A 13,702-nucleotide genomic window follows, 5' to 3' on the forward strand; every position below is an offset into this window, starting at 1 on the left:
TAAGATTGGTTCTGTTTCTCTGGAGAACGCTGACTGATACAGGGACCTTCTAGGATATGATAGAATCACTGGACCGGGAGCCAGGCAGCTATCCCAACAGTGCATCAGTAACAGGAAGAAAAGATACACAGAGAAATGGGGAAAAAAAAAAAAGGGGGAGGAAGGGGAATGAAAAGTACACAGGATAAGGAGTATTAGAATATGGCTAAGCACTGACTCATGTATAGCTATTCTTAAGTTACCTAACCCTGTCCTAATGATAATAAGGAGACATAAGTACATGAAATTATCATCCCTTTCTAACTCAGATTGATTTATTCCTTCAGTTTGAACTACCTTTGTCAATAGACGGTAAGTTTTCTATAATTCATGTTTTACCATGTTTTACTTTTTCTTATTTAACATTCTTAGACCTTATTGTCTAAGTAACTGTATTCGTTTCCTATTGCTGCCGTAACAACTCACTAGAAATTTAGTGGCTTAAACCAAAAGTAAATACATTATTTTACAGTTCTGGAGGTCATAAGTCTAACATGGTTTGGCAGCACTGTGTTCCTTCTGGAGGCTCTAGGGGAGAATCCTATTCTTCGCCTTTTCCAGCTCACATTCCTGGGCTCATGGCCCTCTTGTCTTCAGTCAGCAATCGCAGCACTTCAGCCTCTGCTTCATATCTCCTCTCTGACTCTGCCCCTCCTGCCTCCTCCCTCTTATAAGAACCAGTATCACTTCCTGATCTTAAGAGCCCTGAATTAATCATATCTGTCAGTTTTTTTCTTTTTTCTTTTTTGGCTATGTGAAGTAACATATTCACAGGTTCCAAGGATTTAGGACATGAGCATCTTTGGGTCGAGGCATTATTCAGCCTATCATAATAAATAATTACCAAACTGATACACATAAATAAAAATCAAATAATATTGAAAGTCTCCATCGTCTCTGCTATAGGTGTGGGCAGTGTGTGTACATATGTGTATTTGTATATATCACCCAGCAGTGTGACTGCTGCCGTCGGGGCAAAGCGACAGTACAATGAAAGTAGGCTCCAAAACAAAACAAAACAAAAATATTCAAAGTCTCTCTCTCCCAGGCTAGAATTTTTAGCTTTTATATCTGTTTCTTCTAGTATTTATCTTTATCTTTCTCAATAATGGGCCTTCACTGTCATTTCTTACTTTTTCAATTGTAGGCGTTAACTGTTGACTTACAATTTAATAGATAAAGATTTGGCTCTACTGTAAACACCTCTTCAACTTTCTCAATCCTCGCAATGGGGTAACATCATTATTTTTGATAAACCAATAATGAATGTTGATATCATTATGATGTCATAAATATTATTTACTATAGATCCAAATAGAGAAGTATGATTGCATTTTCTTTTCTAAACACTTATTTGTCTCTGGGTATTTGCCTGGTTGTTTCACTTATATAATTTGCTATCCATATATTCTTAATGCTTTCAAAATGTTTCATCATATTATCTATCAGGTTTCCTTTTTCCTGGAGCCCTTCCTCCTGGGCCTTCTGTCCTCTTGATCTCTGGCCTGGCTATTCTCTAGGTCTGTGGCAGAGCTCTCATCCTGTGATTTCTATTCATTGCCTTCTTGGATAATTTGCATTGAAAAACCAGTGGAGAGGGAGCAGAAAAGGTGACAACTTTTCTGAAAGTTCTATTTCTGATATGTTGGACTATTTTCTATATGTTCTACTGCGATGAGAAGAATTTTTAAATCAGACTTAATCACTAGGATCATACATCAGGCTTGACTTGGGTATAAAATGAATCCTGACTCAGTATTTCTGACAACCAAGTAATACTCAGAATGAGTACTGGTTGTTTTTGTCCCAGCTTTATTGAAATATGATTGTTACATAACACTGTGTAAGTTTAAGGTAGACACCTAGTGATTTGATATATGTATGACAGTATTACAAAATGATTACTACAGTAAGATTAGTTAACACATTCATCACCTCACATAGTTTAGTTTTTGTGTGTGTGGTGAGAACTTCTAAGGTCTACTCTGTTAGCAACTTTCAAATATACAACACAGTATTGTTAACTGAGGTCACCATGTTGCACATTACATCCTCAGAACTTATTCATCTTATAACTGAAAGGTTGTACCCTTTGATTGCTTCACCCATCAGCCTCCTTCCCCCACCAGCAACCACCAGTCTGCCCTCTGTTTCTGAGTTTGTTTGTTTTAGATTTCCCATATGTGAGATCATACAGTACTTGTCTCTGTCTGACGTATTTCGCTCAGCATAATGCCCTCAAGGTTCATCCACGCTGTGACAAATGGTAGGATTTACTTCTTTTTCAATGGCTGAATAATTTTCCTTTGTGTGTGTGTGTGTGTGTGTGTGTGTGTGTGTGTGTGTGTATCACATTTTCTTCACCCATTCGTCCTTAGATGGACATTTAGGTTGTTGCCATGTTTGGCTATTTTAGATAATGCTGCAATGAATATGTGGGCACAGATCTCTCTTCAAGATAATGATTTCATTTCCTTTAGATATATACCCAGAAGTGAAATTGCTGGATCATATGGTGACTCTATTTTTTCTTCAGTTCCAAGCCCCAAGTCTTTTATATAATGAATGAAAGAATTGTTGAAAAACATTTGTTTACATTCGAAATCCGATTGCTTTCTGAAGAGTAGATAGATCCCTTATCAGTAATACTGAGAATTAATTATGGCACAATTATTAAAATCCTGTAATGTAGAATGAAATTCCAGAAAATGTAAAATTTTAATTAGACCTCACTCATGTCTAATATGTATGCTGAATAACATAAGCCTCTTTCCTGGCTTTCCGCTGAGAAGGAATCACAGCACACAAGTCAGTCCTGTAAAGTTTTGTTGGGTACTTAATACAGTCAAGATCCAAGTGTCCTGAGAGTTCTTATTTTTGCCACATTCTCCTCTCTCAGTCTTCTTTCTCTTTTTCTCCATTCTAAAAGTCACCCATCGAACTTCCTCTACCTCCCATTCCATCTACCTTTCACTTCCTGTCTCTCCATCTCTACCTCTTCTCTCAGCTGTCATTTTTGCTCAACACAGGTGCCTTCTATGTATTCCCAGGGACTTTGCCATATGTATCATCCTGATTTTTAACTTATCTAGAGTGCTGTGCTGAATATTTTATAGGCATTCAAGTTATTATTGGATATTGAAAGATTTTAGAACTATAGGCAAATGGTATTTCACTTATATCCTTGCATCTAAGTCAACTTTAAAAAACTGCATATCTTTATACCCTTATAACAATAGGCATCTTCACTGACTTCAGGATTATTCCGTAGTTTCATTAATTAATTTTCTGACAGAAAGAGAAATCAGGGAGGATGAATAGATACTGTGATCTTTGGATTTGGCCTGAAGGTTATTAAGGATTTCAATGGAGATGGAATCCGTGCAGAGGAAAGGCCAAAAACAAAACAAAACAGATGTCTTAGTTTTCTAATGCTGTTGTGACAAGTTATCACAAACGTAATCTCTTAAAACAACACAAACTTATTTCGTTTTTCTTTGTTGGCCACGTTGCACCCCATGTAGGATCTTAGTTCCCCGACCAGGGATCGACCCGTACCCGCTGCAGTGGAAGCCCAGAGTCTTGACCACTGGACCCCTGGGGAAGTCCCAAAACAACACAGGCTTATTATCTTACAGTTCTGCAGATCAGAAGTCCTACCCAGCTTTCAGTGAACTAAGGTCAAATTGTCAGCCAGGTGCATTCTAGAAGCTGCCTGCTTTCCATGACTAGTGGCCTCCTTCCTTTACCTTCAAAGCCAGCAGCAGAATGCTGTCTGCCATCTCTATGCTTCTCACAATTCTCTCTTCCACTTCTAAGGACTCTGGTGATTACATTGAGCCCATGTGGATAATTAAGGGGAGCTTCCCTATCTTAAAATCAGCTGACTAGCTGATTAATTCCTTCTGTAACCTTAATTTCTCTTTGCTACGTAACCTAACACATTCAGAGGTTCCAGAGATTAGGATGTAGACATCTTTGGGGAGATGGGTATTATTATTTTTTATGTATGTATATATTTATTTTAATTGAAGTACAGTTGACTTACAGAGAGGGGTATTATTCTATCTGCCACAATGAACAAACAAAGGAGAGGACCCAGGCAGTCCTAAAACAGGAACAAATTATGGCATTAAGTAAACACCATAATTCGGAGGAGTAGATGGTAACAAAGAAGCGCTGAAGACAGGATAGTTCATGATGTTGGGAATACTTAACATTTTCATAGGCTGGAGAGAACTTGGATATGTCATGTAACTGTTGATAGAAAATAAAACACCAAAGTCAATTTGAACTGGCCAAAAAAAATTTTAAATTTCAGAAAAGAATAAAAAGTATACCACTTATCTCTTGAAAGACTCAAACTTAAAATAATGACAGTAGGCAACTTAATGCAAAACGCTCTGAAACAAGAAAGCCTATTTCTCTCAAGTTCAATAAAAATTACAAAAGGCTTATACTCCACAATTGCACAATTTGATGAACTTTGGATTGTAAATTGCTAAACAATTTTATATGACTTCTCATGACTGCTATATAATTCTTTCCTGGAGTTTGATTTTTTTAGTGGTATGTTGGTATTATGTCTGGGATCTTCTAATTTGCTTCTAAACCTAGAGAGAAAATCCTGGGCATATCTTCATGTGTGCACAAACACAGCAACTGGGGTGTTCTCTGTTTCCCACCATTCTACCTCCATGCTCAGAAAAAGCCACAAGGGTGGAGTAGATTTATGCAGCATGGAATAACAGTTTCACTTTTTCCTGCCGTTCTCACTGTGAGCCACAAACTAATCATTGTCAAAGAGAGTGAGATTAAAAGTCTCTGTTCCTTTTCAATTTGCCTGAGGTTTTCTAATGTTAAAAAAAAAGCTTCACTACAGGTGGAATTTAATACACTAGCATTCTCTTAGTTGCTAAAATTTTATTAAATGAAAAACAAAGTCTAAAACCTAAATTTCTGTGGGTTTTTTTTTTTTTTCGTGGTATGCGGGCATCTCACTGTTGTGGCCTCTCCTGCTGCGGAGCACAGGCTTCTGACGCGCAGGCTCAGCGGCCATGGCTCACAGGCCCAGCTGCTCCACGGCATGTGGGATCTTCCCGGACCGGGGCACGAACCCATGTCGCCTGCATCACCAGGCAGACTCTCAACCACTGTGCCACCAGGGAAGCCCATAAATTTCTGTGTATTTTTGAAATGGCTATTTAAAAAATACAATCTATAGCTCTCTTCTCTCTCTTCTGCTTCTGAGTCATTGTGCTTACATTTTCTCTTTTCTGAGCACAAAAAAGCAAATCTAGACATCCCAAAGAAATAAATATGGAAGCATTAGATTAATATAATAATGGAATTTTAAAGTTGTAGGAGACTTTGGAAGTAGTCTAGACCAGAGAATTTCTCAAAAATTCTTTTACTATGATCCCTGAAGGAAGGGCAAAAGATCCTGAAGCCCACCTATTTCCATTTTCTAATGAAAACAGATAGTGATGGTGAATGGATCCATAGAAGTTGAAGTAGAACCAGAATTCTAGTCGTCCTCAAACCAGCAATATATAAAAAGGATAATCTACAGAATATGAATCACTCACCTGTAAGAACTGAAGAAAGGACTTGTTTCTGGGGACCCACAGGAGCTAATGGTGTAGTCCAAAGGCCTGAGTACCAGCAGAGCTAATGATACAAGTTCAGTCTGAAAGCCCGCAGAGTAAATACTCAAGAAGAGCCAACCTATCAGTTTGACTCTGAAGGCAGGAAAAAAGCTGATGTCCCAGTTCAAAGGCAGTCAGGCAGGAGGAGTTCCCTCTTACTCGCAGGAGGGTCAGCCTTTTTATTCTATTCAGGTCTTCATCTGATTGGATGAGGGCCGCCTACATCAGGGAGGGCAATCTGCTTTACTCAGTCTATTGATTGAAAGGTTAATCTCATTCAAAAACACTCTCACAGACACACTCAGAATGCTGTTTGACCAAGTATCTGGGGACCTTGTGGTCCAGTCAAGGTGACACATAAAATTAACGATCACAGCCCATAAGGTAGGGTGACATCTCACAATAGGTTGCAGACTATGCCTATAAAGTTACTTTCACCTGGTCTGATTTCCCACCAAAGCAATCTCTCAACAAAATTGCTGCTGCAGGGCCATGTTACATTGACCTGAAGAGTGTCTCACTGTAAATTTCAATTTGTCCTACTTCTAACCTGTGGAACTACTCAGAATATATCTATACTTTATTCCACATACTAGCCTTTCAAATAAATTAAGACCCCTGTTATATTCTCCCTAGTGTTTTTTTCCCAAGTTAAATATTCCCAGTCTATTCCTCTAATCCTCACAGAATATGATTTCTTTGATGCACTGCAGTTTTGTCAGTTTTCATAAAATATGATGCCTTAAACTGAACATATTCTAAATGCGTTCTAACTCCTTTATACTGAAAAATAACAACTTTCAGTCTCCATTTATGTTCTTCCCATAAAACAAAAGGAACTTTTGTTGAGAGAACTGCTGAAACCATTATTTGTGACTATAATACCAATAATGAAACTAGCCTTAATATAAGTTGTCCAAGTACTTTACATAAATGATCCTCATATATATATATATATATATATATATATATGAGTCTATTGATTGAAATATATACAATCTCACATTTCCTGCAATGTATCATTTTCCTTGAGACTCGAAGTAAGTGGAGGTCACACTGAATACCTAACCATCCTGATTTTCTTTTTTTTTTTGAGTTATGCGGGCCTCTCACCGTTGTGGAGCACAGGCTCCGGACGCGCAGAGGCCATGGCTCACGGGCCTAGCTGCTCCGCGGCATGAGGGATCTTCCCGGACCAGGGCATGAACCCGTGTCCCCTGCATCGGCAGGCGGACTCTCAACCACTGTGCCACCAGGGAAGCCCCCTGATTTTCTTAGGTATATATCCATCCCTCTTGTGACTCAGGTGAAGGTGACTCATCCCCAGCCCAGGAGTAAATCCTGATTTGCTCTAAGCCAATTAGGGTGTTTCCAAATGGGAGCAATCCCCCTTTCAATATTGGTTTAATGGCAGGCATGTGATATATTTCTGGCCAATTAGATATGTAGAAAAGTCTGCTGAAGTTGCTTCTTGGAAAGATTTCCTCATTCATAAGCAGGAGATCCCAAGAAATGGCCTCTTTCCTGCCTCTGGATGTTATAACTGGATGTATTGCCTGGAACTGCTATAGCCATTTTGCTATCAGCTGAAAATGTCAGAGTGAAGACATCGAAAGAACCTGAGACCTTGATACTACCCAACCCCTTCTCCAAGTTTTCTGCCCTTCCTCTGTAACTTCCTATTATACAAGATAAAGAAGTCCCTTATTGTTTAAGTCAAACTGAACCAGGGTTTTCTGGTACTTGCAGCCAAAGTCATCTTAGTTGACAAATTCTGCCCCTGAACATTTCAAAGACTGAGTTAACCTTCAACTCACAATTGGTGGGAAATCCAATATCCTCCCAATATTTCTTTGAATTTCCTTGGGTTGACATTCTCCAAATCCAACTTCTTGATTCTACTGAACTCTTGTTCTCTCATCTCATACCCTTTGGCGAAGTGTTTCCTTACGCAGCCATGGAGCATGACTTCTTTTCCTCAATATAAAAAAAATCCACTCGCATAAAACACACAGAGTTGTGTGTATGTGTGTGTGTGTGTGTGCGCACGTGTCAGACTTTATTGAAGGCTTAGGGTAAGGGAATAGAGTTTACATCACTCCAGTAAAACATCTTAAAGTGGATTATTAGACATTCTTGTTTTTAAACATCCTCAGCAATTCTGTCTATTGGAATTTTTCACTGGTCGCCTTCCATAGTCACTAGTCTCTGGTTTCATTCTTCAGGCTAATCTCTTCAGGAAGAAGCACTTCATCACAATCCTCAGACCTTGTTTTCAAATCAGTTTAGTCTTCCACCTACTTAGGGGCTCCAGTTTACTTTTGCATATCAAAACTCAGTACATGCACTGCTAAGTTAAGAGCCATCTATCTACTCTGGGTCTTACTTTTGAGGCGCATGGAAAAATTGGCAGATACTTAAAAATTTCAGTCTCTCTGTTCTTCCTCTCCTACCAGACTTTGCAAAAGGAAGGAAACAACATAGTGAGTAATTTCCCCACTGATATGGATTCTGCCATCCCACCTTAGACGAAAGCAGCAGCTATAGTCACCCTGAGTTTTAAATAACATTTTCTTTCCTGTGATACACAAGAATGCTCATATAAGAGTAATTGTGCTAGAATATTTGCAAAGTGAACCCCCTTAGAAACTCTGGATTTTTTGTGTGTTGCCAAAGAGCTCTGCAACTTAGAAATTCCTCATTTCACTGGTTTTTACTTGTGGTAAAACTTTGAATAAAATCAAATTCTACTTTTAAAACATCTCAGAAATTTATTGTCTAATGAGCTATGGCAAGTCTCTTAGGTATCAAAGAAGCCAAACTGTGTCACTGTTTTTGCTTCAGTGGTCCATTGGCTGTATTGGGCTGGAGGGTGATGTCTTTCTGGTATCAGCAGACAGATGAATTTTCAGGGAGAGACTATAAAGACTTAGTCACTGCTAAATTTAATTGTGCATCTTTAACCAGATATTCTTTTAGTTTTCTTATGTCTTTTCTGACTGGCTGTCTCTTTGAGTCCCTCTAGTCTGCTCCCCAAAAGGATGGAGGTGGAAAACATGATCCCAGGACAATTACTACTCCATAAAAATTCCTATTAATTACTCCTCTGTGGTTCAGTTTTCAAAGGAAATCTGTTCTCTTCATCCATTCATTTTTTCCTTCATTCCTTCATTTAATATTTATTGAGTGTCTTCTATGTGTAGCTAGTTACTGGGTACTCTTCATCATTACTCTCCTTGAAGCTAGAATATTCATGAAAATACTTCAAACTCTTCTCATTTCATATCAATGTCAAATATAATGCTCCACCTAAGTGCCTGCTTAATTTAAATGAGATTCAATGCCACAAAGACCAGCTAAGTCAAGAAGTTGGACTGTTCTTTATAGTTTATTGTTACACTTACTGTCAGTTATCCTTGAGAATTCAAAAGAAATACTACTATAAGCAGAAGATTTGTTTACCAGTGTTCTTGGCCCTATAAACCTTTTATAGTGTTTTTGTAAAAATGTTAAAGGTGATTTCAGAACTCCAACCTAAGTAATATTAGACAATGAGAATTATTCTGTTGCTGATCTCAGCCTGCTTACTGCACTACCAACTTAGTCAGCTGTAATGTCAGAAATTAAACATGCTCCTGGCTTAGAAGTTAGTAATATGATGCTGTTTCCAAAAAATTGACTTAGATAACTTTTCAGAACTATGCCTTCCCAAAAAGCTATTTCATTTCGCCCTTGATTATGTTTGGTTTGAATAGTGTTTGCTTATACAAAATAATACTAACTAAAGTCTCTTGTTCAGAATGGATTCAAACCATGAAAAACTCTACTTATAATATTAGTATATATGGTTATTTTCAAGATGATGATGCAACTAATTTATTGAATTGGTTTCCTGAGGCTACTGTAACAAAATACCATAAACTGAGTGGCTTAAACAATGTAAATTTGTTGTCTCATACTTTTGGAGGCTACAAGTCCAAGTTCAAGGTGCTGGCAGGGTTGGTTTTTCTGAGGGTCTGTGAGAAAGAATCTGTTCTAGGCCTCTCCCCTAGCTTCTGGTGGTTTGCTGGCAATCTCTGGCCTTCTTTGGCTTATAGATATATCACTCCAATACCTGCCTTCATCTTCACATGGTGTTCTCCCTGGTGTATGACTGTCCCCACATTTCCCTTTTTAATGAGGACACCAGTAATACTGGATTAGGGTCCTACCCTTCTCTGGTGTGACCTCATCTTTAAACGATTTATTTTTATTTTTTATTGAGGTATAGTTGATTTACAATGTTATGTTAGTTTCTGGTGTACAGCAAAATGATTTGGTTATCAATCTATCTATCTGTTATCTATTTATCTATCTATAGAGATAGATATAGTTAGATATTCTTTTTCAAATTCTTTTCCATTATGGCTTATTACTGGATACTGAATATAGTTTCCTGTGCTATACAGTAGGACCTTGTTGTTTATTTTATATATAGTAGTTTGTATCTGCTAATCCCAAACTCCTAATTTATCTCTCCCCCTTTCCCCTTTGGTAACCATGAGTCTGTTTTCTATGTCTGTGAGTCTGTTTCTGTTTTGTGAATAAGTTCATTTGTGTCATATTTTAGATTCCACAAATAAGTGACATCATATGGTATTTGTCTTTCTCTTTCTGACTTACTTCACTTAGCATGATATTCTCTAGTCCATCCAAGTTGCTTCAAATGCATTATTTCATTCTTTTTTATGGCTGAGTAGTATTCCATTGTATATATGTACCACATCTTCTTTATCCATTCATCTGTTGATGGACATTTAGGTTGTTTCCATGTGGTATGACCTCATCTTAACTACATCTGCACCAATCTTATTTCCAAACAATGTCACTTTCTGAAGTACAGGGGGTTAGGACTTCAACACATGCACCTGGGATGTACACAATTCAACTTGTAACACTTGTAATTAAAATTATGTTTTGTAATAAATATTCTTCCATTCCTTCAACAAATGTTTATAGTCTATGTGCCAAACACTATGCTAGGTACTGTGAATATGATAATAAGTAAGACACAGTTGTTATCCTCAAGAAAATTCAGTTCATGGATTCATGCCTCTTCATCTATAGCTTTTTCACTTTCAAGGAAATGAAATAAAAGGTACTATAAATAATTAAACACCATATGGCAGATAGTTAAAAACAATAATAATGACCAATATTTATTAAACTCTACAAAACATCATCATGCAAATTATCTCATTTAATCCTTAAAACAACACTACAAGGTAGGAACTATTATTATCACTTCTATTTACCGATGAGGAAACTCAAGCTCTGAGAAGCCTATCAAATGGCAGAGTGAGGATTTAAACCTAAATGGTCTGGCACCTGAGCTGGATTCCTCATCTATATAATTTTTACATTATACATCTTTTTTCTTTTTTTTTTTTTAATTGTTGGCCATGCCACGGGGCATGTGGGATCTTAGCTCCCCCATCAGGGATTGAACCTGTGCCCCCTGCAGTGGAAGCGTGGAGTCTTAACCATTGGACCACCAGGGAAGTCCCTATACATCTTCTAATGGTGGAAAGAATTGAAAGAATGTCCTTCCTTTGTTTGAACAGTGACGTAAAGTAATACCTGTGGTCAATCCCAGGGTAGAGTTATAATTCCTTTCTCTTTGCTGCTTTCTTTTTTACTGGCCAACATTCACAAGCCCACTTGTTTCTTCTGTCAGCATTTCTTCCTCTGTATCTCACATCTCCTTTCCTTAGAGGGTTTTCCCTTCGATCCAGAAACTGAATTTCCACCAGAGAATATGCTAATTCCAGGTTCTTTACTGGGAAATTGAGTGGAAAGGGAGTTGGTCTACTATTCTAGGACAAAGAACAGAAAACATTTCACCTTTTAGAGATTAACCTTTTGGAAAGTGGAGGGGTGGGGTTAAGTTTTTTCCAGAAGAGAAAACAATCCTATTTTCCAACCATATCTATTAACCCACCCATCCCCCTATCACAACCCCAGCATCCATGCTGCTGATGACACTGGTTTCCCATTGACATGTGATGGTAGATAAGGGTTTGCTGGCTGATCAGAGGTACATTTTTTCAAAGGGTATCTAGACTAAATTTAAAAAATATATATTTCTAAAGACTTTAATAGGATCCTTTCTACTGTGAAGAAGCCACAGTTCAAAAGTGATTCCATTTTAGTGACAAGCCTTGCGTTTCCCATCTGTTAAATAATGGCAACTGGCACAGTTACCATGAGTTATCCCAGAAATATCTTTTAAGAGTCTACATACAAATTGTCATTGGAAGCACAAACTGAAAGGAGGTAAATGCCAGTGATGTAGATTCAGATTTGTTAATAAAATCTTTCTTGTGAAATTTTTATAGACATGGCCTGTTTGTTTAACACAATGTTAATATTCCTGCACGAGCTGTGCCTCGGGCACTATCATTCATTTATTCAACAAACATGTATCGAGTATCTATTTTATTTCAAGTGCTGACCTAAGTAAGGCCCAAGGATACAAAGTGAAATGAGAGATAGGGCATGTCTCCAGGAGCAGACTGTCTGAAGGGGGAGACAGTAAGTAAGTGGGCCATTTCAATGCAATGTGGTAAATTATAGGGTCCAAGTGTGCACAGGGAGCATGTAAGTCACAACCTAAGCCAAGTTGTGAGGTCAGGAAAGCGGTCCAGGAGATGGAAACTTTGAAGCTACTGCATGACTAATAACTATGGTTAGGAATGGCTTACGGATTGCTGCAGCTGGTAAGGTTTTGTTTTGTCAGCTCCTAAATATTCCGAGTAAAAAGTGCCTCTCTTTTGCAAACTCTAAAAGAAATATCATTTTGGTGATGGAGAATTTAGCCATGTGTGACTGCCTTTGTCTCTTCTAGCTCAACTATTAAGGCCAGACGTCGAGAAAAATATGTAGTCAATGGAGAAAATTAACAACTGGGCAGGAACATAGCTGCTTGAGTTAGAGAAAGAAATATGCTGTATACAGACTTGACCGGAAAAAAACAGATGATTCCTTGTTATCTCAGGGGGGTTTGATGCAAGGCAGTTTCCAAATGAGTTCCTTGAGTACTGAATTTCTGCTCTTTCCATCTTTAAAACCTATCATTCCAGGCTTGAATTCTCCCGTGTATCTGTTTATTGCTACCACAGAACAGCTTTCAGTAGGTCTGAGGGTGTCTCCAAAAATTGTACTTGGGAGTAGGAGGTGAGGGCACCATTTCGCTCTTCATCTGTAATATAGTAGTAGTTACTTATTCAGATATTACTCATTCTTAAATATTTATAATTGGTATATAAATTATATATTAATAAAGCTGTTTTAAAAAGACATTTATAGTGTGCTCCAATGTCTTTTCCCCACCAAGACCAGCATAGTTTGGTACATAAAAGTTTCTTGCATTGAGTTGACCGTGTGGCCTGGCTGTGCCCCTCTGTGGTGTTCTCCATCTCCTCTGGAACATGGCCCGGGATGATAATCCTTTCTCCTTTCATGGTTGTGCTACTGGATGTGAACTTAAATCCCCTTTATTCAGAAATTTCCTGTGCAACCCTCCAGAAACATTGTATATAAATATCCTCATCAACAAAAAGAAAATAATTGAATGGAATGCTTGGAAATGTTCCAAGGTACTTCCTCAACCTTAGAAAAAAAATCCCCAGTCTATAATGTTTCTACTCACTCATCCCCAGGAATAGAATTGGAAGGGTAAGTCAGGACAAGTAGCTGTCCTATTAACAGGGAGATTCTGGAGAAAAAGTAACTTGACAGCTTCTTTTCAACATAGAAGTGAGATAGGAGCACCAGAAGAGGAGAAGGGAGACAGTCCTTTTTCTTTCTTTCTTAAAAAATATTTATTTATTAATTATTTATTTTGGCTGCGCCGGGTCTTAGTTGCAGCACACAGGATCTTAGTTGCGGCATGTGTGCAGGATCTAGTTCCCTAACCACAGATCGAACCCGGGCCCCCTGCATTGAGAGCGTGGAGTCTTACCCACTGGACCAAG

Source organism: Tursiops truncatus, chromosome 9 (assembly GCF_011762595.2).
Source record: "Tursiops truncatus isolate mTurTru1 chromosome 9, mTurTru1.mat.Y, whole genome shotgun sequence".
Lineage (NCBI taxonomy): Eukaryota > Metazoa > Chordata > Mammalia > Artiodactyla > Delphinidae > Tursiops > Tursiops truncatus.